Source organism: Mandrillus leucophaeus, unplaced genomic scaffold (assembly GCF_000951045.1).
Source record: "Mandrillus leucophaeus isolate KB7577 unplaced genomic scaffold, Mleu.le_1.0 Scaffold183, whole genome shotgun sequence".
Lineage (NCBI taxonomy): Eukaryota > Metazoa > Chordata > Mammalia > Primates > Cercopithecidae > Mandrillus > Mandrillus leucophaeus.
Genome location: NW_012101843.1, coordinates 400128 through 423951, shown reverse-complemented (window position 1 = coordinate 423951; position 23824 = coordinate 400128). Strand labels below are relative to the sequence as shown.

Below are 23824 nucleotides of genomic sequence, written 5' to 3'. Positions count from 1 at the left end.
ATTAAAGGTCTGACAGACATCACCGCCTTTGCTGCCTCTTCCCACCTGGCAAAGTGACCGGGAAATAATACCCAGATGAAATGACATGCTATAAAAAGCAAGTACAGATCCTGCAAAGAGAAGCGAAATTCATCAGGAGAACAAGGTTACTTGATCATTTTAAACTTAAGTCTTTAATTGAAATCTGTTTAAACAGGTTTCATTGTCCAGAGAAACAAAAAAACGCCCTTTGAAAAACACTTCAACCAAATTCTATAATTTTGTCATCTGAGGAAATCAAGAAAAGAAACATCTAGCACATTTTCCTGATCTAAGACCATGTCAGAAAGTATGTTGTAAAGTTTTGATAAATTATTTTGTAAAGTAAATTTTTCTACTAAGTGTTTTAGTAGATTACATATTCCTTATCAGTTTTTTTTTCCAAGCCAGGGCATTGATATTGTGGCATCTGCAATAAATGGGAAAGATTTACTGCTGCCTAAAAGCATCATTGTGGCCAGTTTGACCAGATGCACAGCTGCAACGTTTTGAAGCGCATCGGAGATAAGCCTAGAGAAGCAGTCTGGGAAGTAGTTTTCTCCTGAAAAGTTAGGGATAGACAGTTAGTTAGCTAACACTTTAAAACCTGTAGGGAGACTCTGTTAATTTTTTTGGACTAGTCCCTTAAAAAAAAAAAAAAATCAAGTATTGTATTCTAAAAATTGTGAGCCTACTTTTTGTGGGGCGGGGGGTCGGGGGGGGTATTGGTTTGGGGGGAGTAGTGTTTGAAAGGGATTGGTCCAGGCAGCTTTGTTTCTAGAGACTTGTAAGTGGTTGTTTTTGTTGTTGTTTAAAAAGGTTGTAACCATTAATTAATGGAAAGGGGGAAAAAAAAGCTTACAAAGGGATTGTATTTTTCAACTAAGAAAGTATTGTTTAGTCGCAGAAAGAACTGGGACGTTCCTTTTACCGTGCATGTTTTTGACATAAACTAAGCTGTCATGGCTTATATTTGAAAATGACATTATCGTATGTGAAACATGCTCTTCAGTGGTTTTAGGACTTTATTCTCCCTTTTCCTTTTTTTTTTTTTTTTTTTTTTCTGTCTCAGCATATTCAGCACATTATGCACAGAGCTGTAGCCTTCAAGGTCATAGACTGTTGAGGGCTAATTGATTCTTCTTTATCCTGGAGCCTGAGAGAGTAGAAGAGAGACAATCCCAGTAATTGTGTCTGCAGCGTTGCTCCCCAAACCAATCTACCTACTAGTATTAAAGTTTTATTTGATAAATACTGGAATTACTCCCTCACTGACTCTTGTCAAATTACAACATTCTTTATCTTTGTTATAATATAAGGCAAAATATGACATTTTAAATTGCCTTAAGGTATAGTGGCTATGTCGGATTTTCTAAAATGGGTATTTCTTTCATAAAGTAATATTTCATATTTTCATGATATTAATCTATGCATTCATGTAGGTCTTAAGAAGTCCAGTGAAGAATTGGAATGAAAGTATATAATTATATATTTTTTATTCTAAAGTATTTCTAAGTATGGTTAATGGTTTCCCACTACCACAATGATTATATTGTCATGATACTAATTAAGTTTTTACTTCTCAGTGGGTTATGTAATACTTGCACTATTCATTTGTTTTCTTTGCCTGGGCTTTAAAATTTTTCCTACCCTGACTGTTGGGAGATTGCAAACTTAGATTATTATAAAAAGAGCTGATTAATTAAATTGTAGCCAGGAAATAGTGGTACCATCTGAAAGAAAATGTTTTCTGGATGTGAGATCCTCCCTGCTTGACAACAGATTCTTGGATGCAAGAATGTGTTGGTATTTTCATCTTGGGCCAACTTTGTTTTGCTTTGTCCTAAGTCTTATTATGGGATTGTATGACAAACCATTGTTACCGCATGACAATAAGAATCAGTAGCCATTTGCAAAAGATCAACATGATGAATTGGATATACCATAGGATTTATTTCCTTCTATTTAAAAATGCCATTCATTTAAATTCTAATGGATCCTTCTAGTTCTTGGCAACTATATTTGTAGGTATTTCAGAACAGTGATTTCAAATAACTTTTCCCCACTTTAATAGTTGCCAATTACAACCTAAAATATTAAAAACTGGAAGAGACTGAAAGATTTTCTATTGGAACTGAATAATTTTATAAATTTACTGGTGAAGAAACCCAGGCTCAGAAATGCCTAGTGAAATTCTTTTATTAAAATATACTAAACTCTGAAAAATGTGGCAAAATCCAAACTTTTAGATTGTCTCTGTCTCTGAGAATTTAAACACACACTCTCTCTCTCTCTCTCTCTCTCTCTACTGTTTTCTTCTCTCATCATATCCTTATTGTAGAGAGTTGGAGCTAGAGACTAGCATAGCATCAGACTGAGAATTAGGGAAGTACTTAAAGTGGGAACACTGTTTAGGTGTGTGTTTAGTGCATATCACTAAAACTAAATTTTCTTCTCACCTTCCTGTTTTGCTCTTATTGAATTTTCAGTCATGGTGGTCTTTTCCCTTTTTATTTGATCATCCATACAGTGTTCAGCTTGCTTCTGAAAACAGCATGGGTTGCCTAGGGTGAGTTCTTCCCTCATACATAGGAGATTGCTCTATGGCTCACTTCTTTTCTTTTTATTTATTTATTTATTTATTTATTTATTTATTTATTTATTTATTATTATACTTTAAGTTCTAGGGTACATGTGCATAACGTGCAGGTTTGTTACATATGTATACTTGTGCCATGTTGCTGTGCTGCACCCATCAACTCGTCAGCACCCATCAACTCGTCATTTACATCAGGTATAACTCCCAATGCAATCCCTCCCCCCTCCCCGCTCCCCATGATAGGCCCCGGTGTGTGATGTCCCCCTTCCCGAGTCCAAGTGATCTAATTGTTCAGTTCCCACCTATGAATGAGAACATGCGGTGTTTGGTTTTCTGTTCTTGTGATAGTTTGCTGAGAATGATGGTTTCCAGCTGCATCCATGTCCCTACAAAGGACACAAACTCATCCTTTTTTATGGCTGCTTAGTATTCCATGGTGTATATGTGCCACATTTTCTTAATCCAGTGTGTCACTGATGGACATTTGGGTTGATTCCAAGTCTTTGCTATTGTGAATAGTGCCGCAATAAACATACGTGTGCATGTGTCTTTATAGCAGCATGATTTATAATCCTTTGGGTATATACCCAGTAATGGGATGGCTGGGTCATATGGTACATCTAGTTCTAGATCCTTGAGGAATCGCCATACTGTTTTCCATAATGGTTGAACTAGTTTACAATCCCACCAACAGTGTAAAAGTGTTCCTATTTCTCCACATCCTCTCCAGCACCTGTTGTTTCCTGACTTTTTAATGATTGCCATTCTAACTGGTGTGAGATGGTATCTCATTTCTTCATAGCCCATTTTGTTTTCTCCTCTCTATTCCTTTGTGATACCCAACTCAGTCTTCTCCCCTTTCCTTCCTACCTTCCCAATTACATATTGACTCGTTTTTATTTTTGTAATTTTGCCATTTTGGCTTTATGGGTCAATATTTCATTGCATCATATCAAAATAATTTCAACTGTCTTTATTTAAACTTTAACCTTATTTATTGCATTTTAATGCTGAATGGTACTTTCATGTATTATAAACATACAAAAAAAATCTCTAGCCAGTGACCAATATACCAGTTTCTTAATGGCATAATTAAATCAAATTTTAACCTTCTTGATCTTTTCATCTTTTTTTCTTTAGTGTGCTTGATTGATTCCAGTTTTTCTGTTTTTGGACATCAGCATTTCTGTACTCCCAGAAAATGATGTTCCAAACCATCCATCTGTGTTCTTCCTCCTTCCCTCTTCCTTTTAACAACTCTTCATAGTATCATTTTAAAGCATGAAGGAAGAGATATTTTATAGACTGAAAAACCAAAGCATAAAAAGTTATGACTTGTTTAGATGCCCCTGAGAACTGGGAATATAACTTGTCCACAGAGTTCATTGAACATTCTACAACATAAACTACATTCCATCTACTTTTATGCTCATGTTTCTACTTTTATTACTTTTGCTCTACATCAATGCTTTGTTTTTCTTCTGTTATTTCCTCTTTGTTTTGTTTTGTTTTGTTTTTTCATTCAGTGAATGTATGCTAAGTGCCTACTCTGTGCCAGACTCTGTTCTAGACTGGTTATATGGCAGTGGAAAATAGTACAGTACCTGCCCTCTGGGAGCTTATGTTCTAGTGAATTTTAAGAATCTAATTGCATAATGCAATTTGAGATATTTCTTGCTTTCTTATACATATCCCCCCTTAATTCAGCATTTCTTCTTCTTTACCATCATGTGATTCACCTTTTGACTTCCACTTCTGTCTTTTCTTAATATGTTTCTCTTCTCCATTTACCGAATACTGAACACTTGCCCAGCAATGTCCTTTAAATGACAGCAATCCCACCTCTGCTACCAACAGGCTGAGTAGCCAGGGGTGATTTACCACATGGCACTATTTAATCAAACCATTGGAGTAGGGAGAAAAGTTTGATCTATCTGGCCCTTTAGGAGCATCCTCTTAAGATGAAAAATACATACATAATTCTTCTAGCATGTACATAAATATTCTAAGATTATTTTCAGATTCTAGAGAGTTGGTAGCTGTAAATATTTTTGTTTCTATATTTTGGTCGTATTTTTATGTGTTGTTTTAGCTTGCAGAACATCCAGAATATTAAAATATTCCCAAGGGTTGTTCATTTCACTGTACAGACAAAGACTAGAATCTGCCATTAAATTGTTTAGTTCTTAAACTGAATAAAGACATGAGTTCATATACTATTCACATGAAGAGTGATTGACTAGCAGTGAGTGAAGTTAATCCTCATCATCTCAAAGATGGTTGTAATCTTTACTGCAGTGAATTTTGTCTGTGTGTGTGTGTGTGTGTAGGCATTCAAAGGGTGTTTCTGAATAATATAACTAATGTCTTATAATCATAGAATTTTATATGCTGAACATTTTTAGAGATTATTTATGTCACTTCCTAAGTGAGAAAAGGCAGGTCTGGAAAAGTGAAGCGACTTGCCCAGTGTCACTACAACCAATCAGTGGCAGTGCTGAGACTAAAACTGAAGTCATCTTACCTTTTCTACACTTGCTTTTCTTCTTGAAACTGTTTTTAGCATTTATGTTCAAGTAGCATATGTTATGTTATCATAATTTAAAAGATTTGGTTTTCGCATTTATTATTTAAATACTAATTAGTAAAACTTTTATCACCCTATAACAGGTGTCTTTTTTAGGGAAGAGAATTTTGGCCAGGTGCCATGGCTTATGCCTGTAATCCTAGCACTTTGGGAGGCTGAGGTGGGATGATCACCTGAGATCAAGAGTTCGAGACCAGCCTGGCCAACATGGTGAAACCCTGTCTCTACTGAAAATACAAAAATTAGCCAGGGGTGGAGGCTCATGCCTATAATCCCAACTACTCAGGAGGCTGAGGCAGGAGAATCACTTGAACCTGGGAGGTGGAGGTTGCAGTGAGCTGAGATCATGCTACTGCACTCCAGCCTGGGTGACAGAGTGAGACTCTGCCTCAATAAAAAAGAAAAGATAATTTTACCTTTATGATGTTGGTATGTATAAGACACCCCTCTGGAAGCTGGACATCTATCTCCCAATAATATAATATATGGGAGAATGTTTTAGTGATCAAAGTTATCCCAACTGAAATGTGTTACATACTTGGCAAGAAATGATTTTCTTAGTACTAAAAGTATTCAAGCAGTGACACTGTTGAGGGAGATTTATGTTCCTAGCAGATTATTAACTATATTTACTTCTGAAGTCTCTTACAACTCTGATTCTCTCAGTTTTTTGTCTTAGGGTGTTAGCTTTCCAGTGGGTAGACTTGAATTTCAGTCCTACTTGCCCCGTCTTCATGGCCTTGAGCAAGTTAGACCATCGTGTTAAATCCATTTCCTCATTTATATGTGATAATAATAAATATACATGTCTTGGGGCTGTTAGGAGATTAAATGAGATTTTGGAAAACACCGAGTCCTAGACCTGAGACATAAAAAATACAAAATCAGCACCAATATTCTCCCTCATTCTACTTTAACTCCCTGCCTCACTTTGTTCTTTTTCTCCTTTGATCTTGACAGTGGTTTGGTAACAATGTCTGGGGAATACTTTTGGAGCTTTAGGGGAACCTTATGAAAAACTTTGAAGGAAGTGAAGAGTTGATGATACATCATGTTAAAGTAGGAATTATGCTAGAAATTCGAAATCAAATGCCAACTCTTCCTCTAACCTGCTGTGTGACTTTGAGGAAATCGTTTCACTTGAGATTTAGTTTTACATCCAAACAAATGGGGATGTTAATATCTAAAACTCCCAAGAGATTGTGATGAGGACAAAAGTGGTTACTCTACCTAAAGAAAACAGAGATTAAAAATATATTCACTTCTTTCTTTGCCCTTTCTATCGGGGTTCATATATGCATATATTCACAAGTGCTAACATTTCTAGAAATAAATTGTAGGGACTCTTTACCAGTGAATTAATTTGTTATGCCTTAAAATGTTGTGTAGGGCTTTACTAATTTCTTGAACCCAGTGTCATAAAAGGAGTATTTTTCCCTTATAAAAATTGGTTAGAATACATAGATTATTACTTTTTGAGTTACATAGATTATTACTTTTTGAGTAATGTCCAAAAATCACTGCATGAGGGGCTTCATTATAGGGAAAGCGATAAGGAGTTACTTTTGAGAGAGGAAAAGATTGCATGGTATATCAGATTGTTTGTCAAGGAAGTACTCTCTTTGGAAAGATTGGGACAATGGAAAATAATCTATACAGTTTAGATGTGGTGCAAGCGAAGAACTTGGCTAGAAATATCATGAATCCTAAGATTATGTTCACCTTACTCTTTTCATTGTTCCAACTGGGATTTCCTGATCTCAAAAGATAGGAATTAACGTGTATGAGTTGTTTTCAGTATTTGACACAAACCATGGAAATAATATAAATCGAATAATTTTATGTGAGCCAAATCAAATGTAGAAATTATTTGAGTGCAATACATAGATCTATGTGTATCTATGTGTGTATATATACATACATATGATTCATACACATAACATTCTAAAGGGGAAAATTATTTGACCAAAAATAAAATGGAGCAGATAAAAATATTTTTAAATTTGGACAAACAGATTGTTTATTAATAGGTTTGGGAGGGATGGACAAAAAATATTTCTAGCCCTATGCCTAATTGCTAGAGTAAAAGAGAAAAAAAATGTTTTAGAAGTAAAAAATAATTGGAGCTTAAGTATATATTGGAGATTCTGTTGCAAGTAACTTAAAAGGAAATCTTACTAGCTGGATTATTGGCCACAATCCTACAAAAAGGGAAAAAGCCAGTGCTTTCTAGATATACACACTTTAGGGATTTTGGTATTTTTGTTGTACACCTTATGGTTTTTCTAACAAACAGATATAAGTTTGTAAGAGCTTGCCATTTACAAAAACGTATAGTAGTGGGCATAATATATGTATTTTTAGTTATTCTTTAAAGTAGAACTAGAAATATGTGAGAACTTCTATGCTTTGTTCATCTTGATTGTTATTCACTCAAGTATAATACATTTGCTGCAGAAATTGAACTCTAAATCAATACTGGAGCAATGAGGCAGCCCCTTCTAAGCATAAAATATTTGATAACAATCTAGAGTAGATTTTGCCTGGGTATAAGTTTTCTGACTGTGCACTGGAAATAAGCTGATGGACCCCATAAAACTTGATGAAATAGAATGGAAAGCTTCCTCAGGTAAAACATTTTAAATTTATCGTCGGAAACATGGTATGATAGGACAAGACTTGATTTACTGTGATTTTCAGTGATAGGCACTTAGTGTTTGAGTTGCATTTCATGAGGTGGTGGTCTCCCAGACAAAGGAGAAATTCATGAACTCTCTTTGAAGCCAGCGTTAGTACAGAATTTAATATGCATGTAATTATCAAATTTAAAAACCGTCATCATGTATTTTATTTTAAAAGTTCTTAATTTAATATTAAACCAAATGTACATATATGCATATGCATTTGGAAGAAAGATGAGAGCAACACTGAAGACAATGATAGCTGCCATTAGGAAGAAAACTTAATTCATGAGCAAGCAGAAGACCCTATATCCTTCAGTTCCTAACTGTGTTACCTGTATTGATGTACAACGTAATACAATTTTATTTCCCCAGTTTACCTTCCTTTTCCCTCCCTTTATTTCTTTCATACTTGTCATTCACAGTTACTCTTCTCTTTCCTCTGTTCCCTCCCTTCATTTTTTTCATACTTGCCATTCACAGTTATTCTTCTCTTTCCTCTGTTCTTTCATACCTCACCTATTCCTTCTTCTCCAGCGATCTCAGGGCACATGGCTCCACACTTCTCTCACCCACCCTTCTCTGAAGCCAGTGTCCTAAAGCATCAGAGGTTTTGGAGTGGATGGCCCAGACCTGTGGTTTCTCACTGGATGGGTAGGGGGAGAGAGTGAGTGAGACCTTAACCACAGTCTTGACCACGATTAGCCTGATGACTTTCAGTGTTGCCTCTTCCTTTGCTAAGTAGCCGGAAGTATTTGTTTTATGAAATATGTTGGTGTCACAGCAATAAAAGCTCCATACATAAATGGAATGATCTAAGGACAGTAGAATTGAACTCTTGTTAGCATTTGTTTGTAATCCCTTGGTAGAACTTCCTGGGTCATAATTGCTTGCTCTTCTGGGAGCAAAAGGAATCAGTAACCATTGATTGTTACATGATGCTAAGTACTGCCTACAAAGCAAATCTTAAGAATGATTAGTGGCAGAGTTCAAGGTTACTACTCTGATTTCTTTTTACTATAATCTTTAAAGCAAGCTGAATTTCAGTTTTTCCCATCAAGCAACTCCTATGATTCTTCAAAAGGAAGAGAAAAAACATTGTCACGTAATCTATAAAGGCTTCAGTTGACATCAAAAACAAACAAACAAAAATATGTAAAATAATTACTTCAGTGTTTTATATCTTTCTACTTCCACGATAACAGGGAGACATTTAAATTAACCCCTTACCAGTAACTTTAGTCTTGCATGAATATGATCCTCATAATCTTAATTGATCTGAACTATGGAACCTATGGTACACATAGTCAATAACCTACATAACCCCTGCCTATTTAGTAAACTGTGCATGTAATCAGTGAGATCAATACAAGGATTCTCAAAATCCTTGCAAAATTCATACTTCAAGATTGCTGAGTTTTCTGAATAGCTAATGATTGGTCACCTTGAAACTTTTTTATCTATTTTGGATTGAAATCTTTTAATAACTTACAGTACTAGTGACTACTGTCATTTTAAAATGGGATTTATTGAATATAGGATCTTCACAATGTTGAATACTGTGATGTCTTTAGGACATAGTTGCATTGTAACTTTGTTGACTTGTGTTCTTTCATTAAGACATATTGAGTTATATTAGGGATTATAGCTGCTTTACTAAATAACCCAGACCTACGTATATTCTGATTGTATGTTGGGTTATTGCATAATCAAAATTAGAATTACAGAGCTTTATGGCATCTTAGAGACACTTTGAACCAAATCTTTTATTTTAGCATAGAGAAACAAGCCCAAAGATGTTAACCTTCTTGCCAGAGACCACATAGAGCCAGAAAATGTTGATATTTTCATCTTTTCTAGGCTTTCAGCTACCAGGTCACTTTGAAATCAGTATATATTAATTAAAACATTTTTTTCTACACTTTTAATTTACTGTTCTGGTCTCCTGCAGGGTTTAGAAAGCAAATTTTAATCAGGTTAAACATTTATATAAAGGACAAAATCTCTGAGTGAGATTCTCTCCTTGAGGAAATGCATACATTTTGGTGACATGCTTTGGTGACATATTTTGCTTATATGTCACTCTTGCTCTGTTCTGGATCAACAGGGTTCAAGGATGAGAGGTGAATGACAAATGAAGAGGAAGAGTAACTACTTAGTTCTGATGGTCCTTGGATTTATAGGACAGATTTAGGGGAGCTGAGTTTAATTTCCAGATGTTTTATTTGTTCATTTGTTCCTCTTTTCATAATATGTAGAATGACAGTAATTTTTTTTTTTTTTTTGAGACAGTCTTGCTCTGTTGCCCAGGCTAGAGTGCAGTGGTGCAGCCTTGGCTCACTGCAACCTCCACCTCCTGGGTTCAACCATTCTCCTGCCTCCGCCTCCGGAGTATCGGGGCTACAGGCATGCACTATCATGCCTGGCTAATTTTTTTTGTTTGTTTTTAGTAGAGATGGGGTTTCACCATGTTGGCCAGGCTGGCCTTGAACTCCTGATCTCAGGTGATCCGCCCACCTTGGCCTCCAAGTGTGCTGGGATTACAGCTGTGACCCACCATGCCCAGCCAGTTATAAATCTTTAGACCTTGATCATGCACCTAATAGGAAACTGTTTTTTTAACATATGAGCACTACTAGTCAGTGGGCTTCATGGGATCTGTTTTGAAATTTATTGTGAAATCTTCTGATTTATAAAGCACAAATTACTTTTATTTTATTTTCATTTCTTGAGGACACAATAGCACCAATATTTACAAAACACGTATCTCATAAACTCTCTTATGATATTGAAGACACTCCTGCAGCAGAACCCCAAACTTCCTGTCTTGCCTAACTCCAGCCGTCTCCCCAGTCTTCATCCCGATGGACCATATTTTAGCCAACTAGAACTCAACCCTGAATATTATTTTTTCTCTTCCACATTTTTGCTCATTCTATTTTTTTCTACCATGAATGTGCTCTTCAAACAGTCTCTCTTCTCCCAAATTCTACTTAGGCCTCAAGACTCACCTCTCCAAATTAGATGATAGGACCCCTCTTCTTGTAGACCTCTTCCAACCCCCCATAACCTATTGCTTGTGCTTTATCACATTTAGATTTGTGTGTTCTTATTTGGATACTTGCGTATTGCTCATGGTAGACTGACAATGTCCTAAGGCCTAGAGTTATAGCTGATTCATTTTTGTGACCTGTATAGTGCCAAACAATGTACAGGCTGAGCATCCCGAATATGAAAATTTGAAATCTGTAATGCTCCAAAAATCCAAAACTGCTTGAGCATCACCATGATGTTCAATGGAAATGCTGGTTGGAGCATTTTAGATTTTGGATTTTCAGATTGGAGATGCTCAGTGGTAACTATAATGCAAACATTCCAAAATCTAAAACACTTCTGGCCCTGAGCCTTTTGGATAAGGGATACTCAACCTGTATTTTATATGAAGTAGCTATCTCATTTGTATATTTATGGAAGAAAAGTTACACTGAGGGTAACTTGTTTATGGGAGTGGAGGTGGAAGAAAATAATCTGAAACCATGTCTTAATTAACTGACATTTTAATTTGGAAGAATTCAATTAGAGTTTAGTTATTACAAAGTATGTTGAGACATGATTTTGGACATTTTAACATATAATTTGCAAAGTCTGATGTGATGTGAAAAATTCACATCGTGGAGTTTAAGAGACTTCAGGCTGCAAATAATTTTACTTCATGATTGTATGGTGATTAAGAGCGCACAATTTGGAACCACATTGTCTGGCTTTAAGTCCCAGCCCTATCTCTGGCTGTGTGACAGTATGCACACTATGAACTATCTGTGCCCTGATTTTCTCATCTGTGAAATGGTGGCAATAACTGTACTTTCCTCAGAGGCTTTTTGGGAGGATCAAGTGAGTTGGTGTTCGTGAAGTGTTTGGAATAGTCTCTGGCTCACAGTGCTATATAAGCATGAGATGTCATTACTAGGCAGTTTTAAAAATTCAAGTGCATTTCCTTAGATTTCAAGTTTGATAGCTTGCGATTACAGTAACAAGTTTCAGAAAAGGTCCAGAAATTCCAACGGACCTATTGACAAAGCTATGGATGTGCTACTATTTATTTTGGTTGGGTTTGTTCATGTGGTTTTTCCTCTGTGTGATTTATGTGTTACCATCATACCTGCATTGTTCTCAGGATTTAGGAGAACAGAAAAGGATAATCATCAGTCTACTTGTCAGTCAGAAATAGAGCGACATGGATGGTTTGAATAAAAATGCTGCCCTCTCTGGCAAAATGCCATCTGTTGACATTGACATGGACAATCATATGTGTGTATATCTGAATTTATTGCTGTAACTTCTTATTCTGTCATAAAATGGTGGACAAGTTCACAAGGAGAAAAATAACTTCTCTTAGTTGTTGAAGAACCATTGCAGAGGCTTTGAATTCTACAATGCTATCATTTTACCAAGACAGAAATCCACTCATTATCCAGATGCACTCAATAAATTAATGTGATGATGGGTGCTGTCAATGATAAGATAACAATGATTTGGAAGTATCTCAATGTTACTAAACAAGATCACAGAAGAGCCATTAGCATTTTAAAATCAGAGAGATCTTGTAGATAACCTAATCAAAATATTTTACTTTACTCGTAAGAAAACCAAGATCCAGAATTGTGAAATGACTGGGTCTTAAATACGTACAGTTAGTAAGAAAACACGGGCTGGTCTAAAAAACAGGAATGCCACTTCATTTAGGTTTTTTTTTTTTTTTTCAATATCCCATGCTGCTTCTTATAAATTAGATAATTATTTAATGATGAAAGACTTTATGTTTTCTGTTATTCTATATTCTTTATTGAGTGCCTGCTCAATAGAGAGTTTACCTCTAAAAGGAGAAACAAACAAAAGAATAATAAAGAAACCATGTACTATCTTAGCAGGTGGTACATCATATGGGGAAAATAAGTGTGAGGAGATCAGAATACTGGGGGAAGAGCATAGTTATTTTAAATAGATTAAAAGGTAGAAACATACAGTCTGATAGAAGAAATAACACCTAGCGTTTGATAGATTAGTAGGGTGGCCATCATTTCTAAGAGTCTATTGCATGTTTCAAAACAGTTATAAGAGAATAATTTGAATGTCCTAGCATAAAGGAAAAACAGATGTTTAAGATGATGCATATCCCAATTATACTGATTTGATCTTTATAAATTATATGAATGTATTAAATTATCACATGTACCCCCAAAAGTGGGTACATTTCTTATGTATCAAGAAGAAATAAAATTTCAAAAATACCCTTAAGAAATACATAAACAGAATGGTCAGGAAAGGCTTCTTTGAAAATGTAACAGCTGATGAAAGACTTGAACAAATTAATGGAGTTAACCATATGACTGTATGGAAGAATGGTCCAGACTCAGGGAAAAGGCCTTAGGCCAGTGTGGCTTAAGTCTAGCATGGGAGGCAGGAGGTATTAGATGAGGTCAGAGAGGTGATGAAGGCCTGATCAGGGAAGACCTGGCATGCCATTGTAAGAAAGATGGCTTTTCCACCAAAAGAGATGAGGAACTTTTGCAGAGTTTTGAGTGGCCATGGGACTTGATGCCTTAAGTTTTAATGGGATCACTGCCTGCTGTGTTGAGAATAGCTTGTGGAGAAGGATCCCAAGATCAGACCACTGAAGAGACTATTGCTGTAATCCAGACGTATTTGTAGGAGTTGTAGGAGTGGTGTAAAGACATTATTGGATTATTAGATTCTGAATATATTTTGAAGATAGATTTAGAATGATGTAATGATGAATTGGATATGGGATTTGAGTGAGAGGAGTCAAGGCTGATTTCCGACTAAGTAGTTAAAAGGATACAGTTATCACCAACTGAGATGGAGATGATCTAAAGATCATTTTGCTCAGTCTCCCAGTGCATAGGTGCCAAATAAATCAAGGTTCTTATCAAAATTAGAACTGTGGATGTTACCTTCTTATAAAAACAAAGCAAGATATGCCTGAGAGCTTCCTGTAAATCAATACGGTTATGTGTGACTAGAGATCCTTATAAATACAAAAGAAAAGTTGCAGTGAAATTGAGGATGTCTGCCTAGGCTGCTCTGTAACACTATCCAGAACCCACAACACGTGATGATGGAATGAAGTCCCAGGAGGATGTAGAATAGGCTTCCAACAAACCACTTTATTCCTATTTTATGGTTTCTTTTTAATTCATCTTGTTCAGCATTCAAACCTGGTTCAAGTAGTTCACTTTATGTAAGGCATATTGCCCCATCCCTCTCAGCTCACTTTCTGTCATCCTTTAAACTTTATTTCAGAAGTCTACTCATCTTAGAAATGTGTACTTTATCCCTAAGGTGAGCTAAATACTTTCCTCTAGACTTTGACGGTATCCAGTATTTTCCAGTCATTTCCAATGTACTCTGCTGACATGCCTGTATTCCTCAAAGTCAAGCATTTCTTTTATGCATGTACAGGTGCTTCACATAGCACCATGTGTGATATAAGCTCTAAGACTTTGAAGTACTTGCTTGTCTTAGGTAGAGGTTTTCTCCTTTCTCTATTAAGCTGTCAATTTTCTGTATTTATGATGAAAATATGCCGCAAAGGTAGTAGTAAGTGCTTATTTTACTTCTCAAATTACTCGTCCAGTTGCCAAGGTGCCAACTGTTTTTTGTTCCACATATTATCTCTTCTCTACTTCACTTTCTGGAAAGTAAAAAGCAGCAAAATGGAAGTTATCAAGAGAGGAGAAGCAGGAGAAGTTCTAGACAATCTACTTCTTTTTTCTCATATTCTAGTACTCCAGACAGGATGAAGCCTCCTGTTGCAGAAGTGATGGTCACATATTCCTTCAAATACCCAATACTCAGTTCAGCCCATGCCTGCAATATCTTTACATCCCTATCCTCCTCTGCTTCCCGAATTTTACCCACTATGCAAAGTCTTGATCAGGTTCCACTCTTCTTTAGAGACATTTTCTGTACTCTGTGGTCATTATTAGACTTTCCTCCTTAGTCCCTATTCCAGCAGCTCGAATCATCTTTAATACTCGTGTGTGTATTTAGACATCCATCCTACTGCATAGGTGTTTGATTCAGTCATGTGTGTTTTATATTATGAATTATGTTGCAAGTCTCATCTTTGGTTTTATTTATGTCTCTGTACCTAGAAAAACATATTAAACACTTGTTCTCTACAAGGTCCTGGATTCAGAGTAGTAGAATTGAGAGAGACAGAAAGAGCTAGTTTCTGTCTTCCAAGAGCTTGGTTTCTTCAAAGATATAAAACCCTTGCCACTAACTGGAGTATAAAGTAGTATATGAGATGTATGAAGAATAAATGCTTTAGTTTGAGGTAAAAAAAAAACAAAAAACAACAACAACAAAAAACAACTAAGAAGGAATAAGGCTAAGAAGGAAGAGAATCAGAGACATCTTCATATTGCATGGATAGTTGAGGTGGGCCTTGATTTCAGGTGGGAGTAAAGGCCAAAGGGAAACAGACATGTGAAGTGTTTAATGAGTCGGCCAATTGAGTCAGTATGAAGGAATTTGCTGATAGCAAACATTTATTAAGCATGTATTGTGTGCTCAGTGCTTTGCATGTATTTTCTAATCCTCACACACACACACAAAAAAAAACCATTGTTCCTTTTTGGAAATAAACTGATGGTATAGAAATGATGATGATGATGATGATGATGATGATGATAGTGATAATCTGAATGGTACAGAAGGAAATGGGATGCCATGCATGAGTCTAAGGAAGACTGAGGAAGGAATACCACTGAACTAATTGAATGTGGAGAAGGAAGGAAATGATTCCATGGACGTTAGTAATTTAGTGGTTGTTAGATTAATGAATCTCTGAATGACAACCTCATACATTTATTCAACATGTATTTATTGGGTTCGCCAAAGTCTTTATGTATTTATTAATGTGCAGAATCAGTAGATTTATGACAGGAAGTGACTTGTGCTCCAATTTCCAGAAAACATTCATTGCTTCTTCCGGATGAAGCTGCTCAGTTAAATAATATTAATTGTTCTTCCCCTGATGTTATCAAAAAAATTAAAATTGATAGAATACACAACTTAAAGACATTTTTACTTTACTTTTTGACATTATTCATTGTTTGTTGCTGATGAATGAAACCTCTTTTCGAGTGTGTGTTCCCTTTAATAGGTAATTTATGTACTAAGATTTATTTCTGTATGGAAATTACAAGTGGAATTTCATACTGAGTTTATATTTAGCCTGTTCTAGTATGTAGTCTCTGCATATTATATCCATGGCATCCTACTTAATATTACAGATTCTTTTATATTAGTGCTGCTACATGTGTATTCTCAAGCTTTTAATTGTATAAATATTACAAAAGGTAAAAATATTTCTCCTACAAAATTGTTGCTGTTAATTTTTTCCTGTTTAATCATGGAATATTCAAAGAAGAGCTGTGTGTTCATTACATTCCACAAGTTAGTCCATTCAGTTTGTTCAAAATATGAATTCTGATGTCCAGCAGTTATTAAGATTTTGGCAGGCTATTAATAATGGCATACTCAATTTGTAGCTCTTTCATCCATGTAATTTTGGTGATATATGCACTATGTTCCAGGGAAAGGAACAGTTCAAGATTAAAGAGTCAATCAGTATATTGGTGCTTATTTACAGTGTGTCAAAGCTGCTAAATGAAAGGGTACAATTTCTGCTTGTACAGTTTCCACTTGTGCTGTTCATAAACAAGTCATTGATATTAGACGTGTATCAAGCATACATGGTTGCAGATGTAAATAATTAACATTAAAAACATTTTTTGTTTAGTTGTGTATTTAAAGCAGTGATACTTAAATTAATATTAACAAGTGATTTTTAGAATCTGAATTTTAAAAGTAATGAAAATACTTCTAGTGATTAGAACAATGTATGGAAAGAAAAAAATTAGTGAGTAGGCTATTTTAATATAATTAGTATGCTATTTCAACATGATTCAAAGATGCATTCCTATTTTAATTAAAACTCATTCAGTATGCAAGAATTCCAATTTCCGTTACTTCTTGCTGCTGTCTGATCTTGTGTTTCTTGAGGGACACTTCCTTTATGAGCAATTCTTTTGCATTTGCACCCAGATTCCTTTACGTCCAAAGCAGTAGTTTAAAAGAGAAGGCTACATTTTTCCATTTTGGCCTGGAAATTAGATTTTTATTCTGCTTACTTCTCCTTTAAGCATAGTGAATATATAAACTTGTGGGCACCCTTTACAGACAGACTTCAGAATCACATGTTCAGATGAATGTGGGAATGTGGGCAGAAATCAGAAACCTGATTGTGCTTCAGTACTTCAGACCCTGCCCTATGAGGCCCTCCTTCTAGAAGAAGAAATGGAACTTACCAATAACGCAAGTGAAAAACCCTTCTGGGCCGGGCGCGGTGGCTCAAGCCTGTAATCCCAGCACTTTGGGAGGCCGAGACGGGCGGATCACGAGGTCAGGAGATCGAGACCATCCTGGCTAACCCGTCTCTACTAAAAAATACGAAAAACTACCCAGGCGAGGTGGCGGGCGCCTGTAGTCCCAGCTACTCGGGAGGCTGAGGCAGGAGAATGGCGTAAACCCGGGAGGCGGAGCTTGTAGTGAGCCGAGATCGCGCCACTGCATTCCAGCCTGGGCGACAGAGCAAGACTCCGTCTCAAAAAAAAAAAAAAAAAAAAAAAAAAGAAAGAAAGAAAGAAAAACCCTTCTGGAAACTGTATATATGAAAGAATTCCATTTAGATCAACTCAATTTTGACTTTCATTTTCAAACTTGCAAATAGAAGCAACATTTTAATATTTTTCAAGAGGGGGAACAAAAAATACAGCGTGTTTCCCTGGCCCTATTGTATCACTTCCAGTTTGTCTGAAACTGATTTCATGCAGGAGATGCAGTAGAATCAGCATGCAAATTCTATGTGCCCATTGTTCAGTCTGTTTTTGATTCATGGTGGTAAAATATGTATACCATGAAATTTGTTATCTTAGCCATTGTTACATGTACAGTTTGGTAGTGTCACATATGTTCACACTGTTGTGAGAAAGAGCTCCAGACTTTGTCATCTTGCAAATCCGAAACTCTGTACCCATTGAACAACAACTCCTGGTTTTTCCCACCCTCCAGTCCCTGGCAACCACCATTCTACTTTGTGTTTCTACGAAACCTAATAGAAGTGGAATCATGCATTATTTGTCTCATGTGACTGGCTTATTTCACTTAGCATAGTACCCTCAAAGTTCGTTTATGTTGCAGCATGTATCAAAATGTCCTTCATTTGTAAGACTGAATAATATTCAATTATATGTACAGTCATACATCACTTAATGACAAGGATACATTCTGAGAAATGATTGCCTCATTTTAGAACATCATAGAGTGAACTTAACACAAGCCTTGATGGTATAGTCAACTACACACCTAGGCTAATTGATAGAACCTTTTGCTCCTAGACTACAGACTGTGCAAGTATGTTACTGTACTAAGTAGTATAGGCAATTGTAACACAATCATAAGTATTTATACATGGAAACATATCTAAACATAGAAAAGGTACAGTAAAAATACAGTATTATAATCTTATGGGACCACTGTCATAGATGCAGTTTGCTGTTGACCAAAATGTCCTTGTATGGCACATGATGGTATATACCATATTTTATTTATCTCTTCTTGCATCAGTGAACACTTGGGTTACTTTCACCTCTTATCTGGTAAATAATACTGATATGAACATGGATATAACATTCTAATTATGTTTTGTTCATCTATGGTGGGTGTGAAAGTTAAACCAATGGAACCGTTTTTTAGCGAATTTAGTCAAATTTGTGAAAAACAAGAATTCCTATGGAAACATACTGATAAACATACTCTTCTTATTATATATTAAAAATGTCTTCAGGGAAAACCCAGCTTCTAATAGTACTATGGGTTCGTGAAGATGCAGTAAGTGCTTGCTAGAAAGATTTTTTTTTTCCAACTTTGTTTACAGCTTTATTGAAAATATTAATTTACAATAAATCACACATGTTTAAAGTGGGTAATTTAATGACACTTATTTATACATTTGTGAAACCATCATCCCAGTCAAGATAATGAACACATCCATCAACCTCCCCCCCCAAATTTCTTTATATCACTTTGCAAGTCTTCTATTCCATTCTTCCTTAACCTTATTCCCAGGGAACTTTTAGTTTGCTTTCTGCAACCATAGATTTGTTTACATTTCTAGAATATACTTTTTTAATCTAGAGAGCTAGAGCAGAGACTTAGAGTTCACTTGTTTCTTCTTCTCTTTTTTCCAATCATTTATAAGATCTCTCATCTTAACTCATTAAAACTGGCTGATTAACTTTGATTACTGACACACCCAAACTATTTCAAACCAGTTAATTCAAAATTGCAGTTGCCTCTTTGAATTATTTATAAAAAGCATCTCATTACACTTTTCCATAGAAAACGATGATGGCAAAGGGGAAGAAGGGGTCATTATGCTGCTCCTTTAAAATACGGGATTCTGGCCTGGTGCGGTGACTCACGCCTGTAATCCCAGCACTTTGGGAGGCCAAGGTGGGCAGATCACCTGAGGTCAGGGGTTGGAGACCAGCCTGGCCACCATGGTGAAACCCCATCTCTAGTAAAGATACAAAAATTAGCCAAGTGTAATGGTGGGCGCCTGTAGTCCCAGCTACTTGAGAGGTTGAGGCAGGAACATCACTGAACCTGGGAGGTGGAGGTTTGTAGTGAGCCAAGATCACGCGACTGCACTCCAGCCAGGGTGACAGAGTGAGACTCCATCCCCCCCCCAAAAAAAGTGACATCCTGGTTAAAGGTCCCTGTCCACATCCCCCTTTTGCAACTATTTAATCCCCAGCAAAGTCCTAGCCAGGATTTCCTGGTAAGAGTTTTTCTGCTCTGCATTGTCAACAGACTATTTTCTCTAGCTGAGCTCATGGAAATAACCTAGTTTCTATCACTAGTGGTTCTCAGTCAGAAAAATACGAGTGTAGGTGATTCAAGTGTCAGGGTTGTGGTGGCCCTCTTGGCTGTGTGCTTACTGGGACTGAAATACATGGTAGAATGAAGGCTCTTACTAGGGAGACTTCTAAGTTACTAGTTTCACCACACAGTTGTCTCACTCAGTATCTTGGAACTGTTTCTTGCTTTATGTGTGTGAAAAGTATAGTAAATTTCCAGGTCATATTTTAGCATAATTAATTATACCAACTATGAATCTAATATTTTGTTTGATTTTTAGTTTCCAGGGCAAAACATTAATTTTCTCTTTAATTTCCATTCTGTAAGATTCCTATTTTTTTCAACAAATGAGAGTTTCCTCTGTAAACATTACTGACTCAAGACTACATAACGTTAAAAAAAGATGAGAACATGTTAGTATCAATAGCCCTTATTATTGTAATCGATATGGGCCTAACTTCTGCTAGCAACATTAAAAATCTTTTCTTCTACTCTTTCTGTCATTTAGTAACAGATTTTCTTCTGGTTGTGTCGAATAGAATTGTTTCCTTGATAGAGAGTATTCTCTTGAATACAGGAATACAGTAAAGAAAGCATCCATAGTTTGTGAGGCAGAGTTTGGTGCTGATGTGTCCAGAAACTCAAGTGGTATTTTGACAACTGAATCCTTTCTGGGAATTACTTAAGCCTTAAAACATCTCTGCGGTTATGCTGCCTATTTTACATTGTTCTGGACAGATGCTCATTATCCACTTCTCATTTATGATGAGCATGGGATTGATAAGGGGGCTGACATGAAAATTATGGAGAAAAAAATATGCAAATAGCAAAAGATAGAAGAAAGCATGTATACCTCATGATGGTTTTCCCCATTGATCTTGATTTGGACTCATTCATGATGTATCAGGTGTGTTCAATCTTTGGCAAGCATATAGGGTTTTCATTTTTGCTGAGGTCCACTTGAACCCTGGAGCCCAAAAAGAAGTAACCAGAAATTTCTCTAGCTTAGTAAGTTTCATGTTCTAGAACTTTTCATGTGGACCTCAGAAAAAGGAAATAACCAACAGTACTGAAAGCTACATGTACTTTGAATTGTTCAGCATGTATAAAACCCAATGGCTAACCATGTCTAGAAATAAGTAGATAAGTAAAGTAAGATTGGAGCCTGGCATTTGGAGTTAAGCAGCTTTTCTCGGCTGTGTGCTGACATTTAAGTTAATACAGTGATTTCTGGTGGATTTCTTTGAAACATGACAGTTCATCTGAGATTTGGTTAAAAAATATTTCATTACTTCGAGGAAGTGATTAGAGTTGGTCTTATTTAGTCGGGACTTTCAAGATTGATAGTTTTGCCTGATGGTATATGCTAAAACATTGAATTATAGGTTTCCTAGCCTGGCTGGACCCTAAGCCCATCATGTGGAAATAGTCTGTATTATTTTTGTTATTATTGTATTTATTAAAGAACATTGGACAAGTGAAAATTACAAAAGAAAGGAAAATGGCACAATACGCTACATTCTGTTGTATCCCATTTCTATCTCATAGAATTATGTGTATTTACCAAACTGGTGTCTAGCTGAACATTCAGTTTCATATCTTGCCATTTAAAATTTAACATCATATGCATTTTTATGTCATTAAACGTCCAAACACCTGGAATTTTCATGTGTGATTTGTTATCGCTAAAAAGTACTTCTCTTGATTTTTAGGGGTTTTCACTTTTAATTAAAACATATTCTTGAAGCTCCTTCTCTTCTCCTTGGCTAAACCTGTTATGCTACAGGACTTCAGGAAAACTTGAGCTGCTTTGGCTCTTTAATTAAATGCAGCTGTATTTAGGGTTTGAGGTGAAAGGGTCTTTAGGACAAACCTCATTCCAGTTTGAGGGAAAAAGAGAGAGAGGAAGTTTGGAAGGTATAAATTCATTAAATTTTTGCTTCTACATGGAATCCACAACTTTTCCTTTTCCCTGACTTCCTTCCTCTTCTTCAGTGAGTTTCCCAGGCCTCTCTTCCTCCTGCACAGGCTCCAAAGAGAATAACCATAACTATAAGGGTTATTAGTGATGTTTTGGGAGTTGTTCCATTCTTACCCACTCTCCCATCAACACACACACTCTCACACCTCCCCACATCAAAGTTTGGGATCTCTGAGAACAGGGAAACATCAAGATATTAGAAGATGTCAATGTTATGTGTGCAGAAATAGTGAAAAATCAATGAATTTAGTAAGTTAAATTTGTTTGGGTAGCATTTTAAAAGTATTTAAGTAGTTTGACATATGTTACCCCTTACTACATAGAGGGTGCTCAGAGAGCATTTGCTACAGGAGTGAACCCTAGCCAAAACTATTTTTTTGTTGTTTTGTTTTGTTTTGTTTTTTGAGACGGGGTCTCACTCTGCTGCCCAGGCTGGAGTGCAGTGGCTCGATCTCGGCTCACTGCAGCCAGCCTCCTGGGTTCACGCCATTCTCCTGCCTCAGCCTCCCGAGGAGCTGGGACTACAGGCGCCCGCCACCACGCCCGGCTTATTTTTTGTATTTTTTAGTAGAGACAGGGTTTCACTGTGTTAGCCAGGATGGTCTCAATCTCCTGACCTCGTGATCTGCCCGTCTCGGCCCCCCAAAGTGCTGGGATTACAGGTGTGAGCCACCGTGCTCGGCCCAAAGCTGTTTTAACCAAGGCACAGTGGAGGCCCAGAGAGGTTCCTCGGTTTGCTTAAAATCACACATCCATGGGTAAGCAAGGTGATAGATAATTAGCTCAGCTGAGTCCGTGTACATTGTATACACATAACAAAGCATCATATTGTGCCCTGCAAATGTATAGAACTATGATTTGTCAATTAAAAATAATATTAATAAAATAAATAAAATCACGCATCTCGCATTGAGAGGAGGACAGCCTAGACCCAGATTTCTGTTAGCCCCAGGAATTGAGGCATATATGGGAGACTAGCAGACCACACACATAGGAAGCTTTTGCTACTTAATTATTGTTCTTTCTCTCAAGACCACTATATTCATTTGGGTTTGTTCTTATGCCCCTTTATTTTTTTAGCAAATTAAAAAAAAAATTTTTCCTTGAGTGATTCTAGTTTAGCTTTTTGACTAATGAATGTTGGAAGGAGCTCAGTGACAAAGGCCAGGGATTATTTTGCTTTCCCTCACCTCTTCCTTTGTTCCTCCTCATCATATGACAACCTTCTGTTTCAGGATTCCTTCTGCTTTTTAGCAGGATTGACATGCTGGGCCTTACCCGGAAAGGCAAAGGCTGATTTGATTAGGGAGGTCTTTGTTCCAGGTATCTTGCATCAGAGCGCCTTCATAACAAATGAGAGGAATGGATTAGAAGTTTCCTGGGGATAATTTTTTGTCTACCCTTTAAGGGAAATCTTGCCTTCATTAATTACATCTCAAATGGAATATGTGGAATGTAAACATTTTCATGATCAACAAGATGATTTTCATTTTAAAATGCTTAAAAATGTTAAGTGGCATGTGTGCACGCACACACACGCAACCAATTTCTTGCACCTTTTTCTTATTTTAATTCTTAAAATATGAGGTTTTAAATAGAAAGAAAATCCTAAAAGCAGAAGCTAATAAATACTAATAAAATGTTAATTACGGTGATTAAATCATTAGTTTTTTAAGATGGGCGCCTGAAATGTCTCCATAAATAAGCTTCGTGTGCTTTCACTTAAACAACAATTCAGTTAGTAAATTCAATAAACAGCAAACTAATGTGACATATACATATTTATGTGATTAGAAAATCATTATATCTACTTTAAGTTAGAAGAAAAAGTCTTTATTTTTGTGTTACTTTTCCAAACTCCCTTTTGGCACTGAATTATACTTTCTGGGGGTGTCTTGTCATTTTGCCATTTTGACTTCTATTCCAATATGTGATTTTCATCTCCT

The 23824-nt window shown here is 36.3% G+C and overlaps 1 protein-coding gene across 13 annotated transcripts in view; it reads left to right on the top strand.

Moving 5' to 3' along the window:
• NRG1 (neuregulin 1) overlaps window positions 1-23824 on the top strand; it is a 1213919-nt gene that overhangs the window by 1058479 nt on the left and 131616 nt on the right. The window lies entirely within an intron of this gene.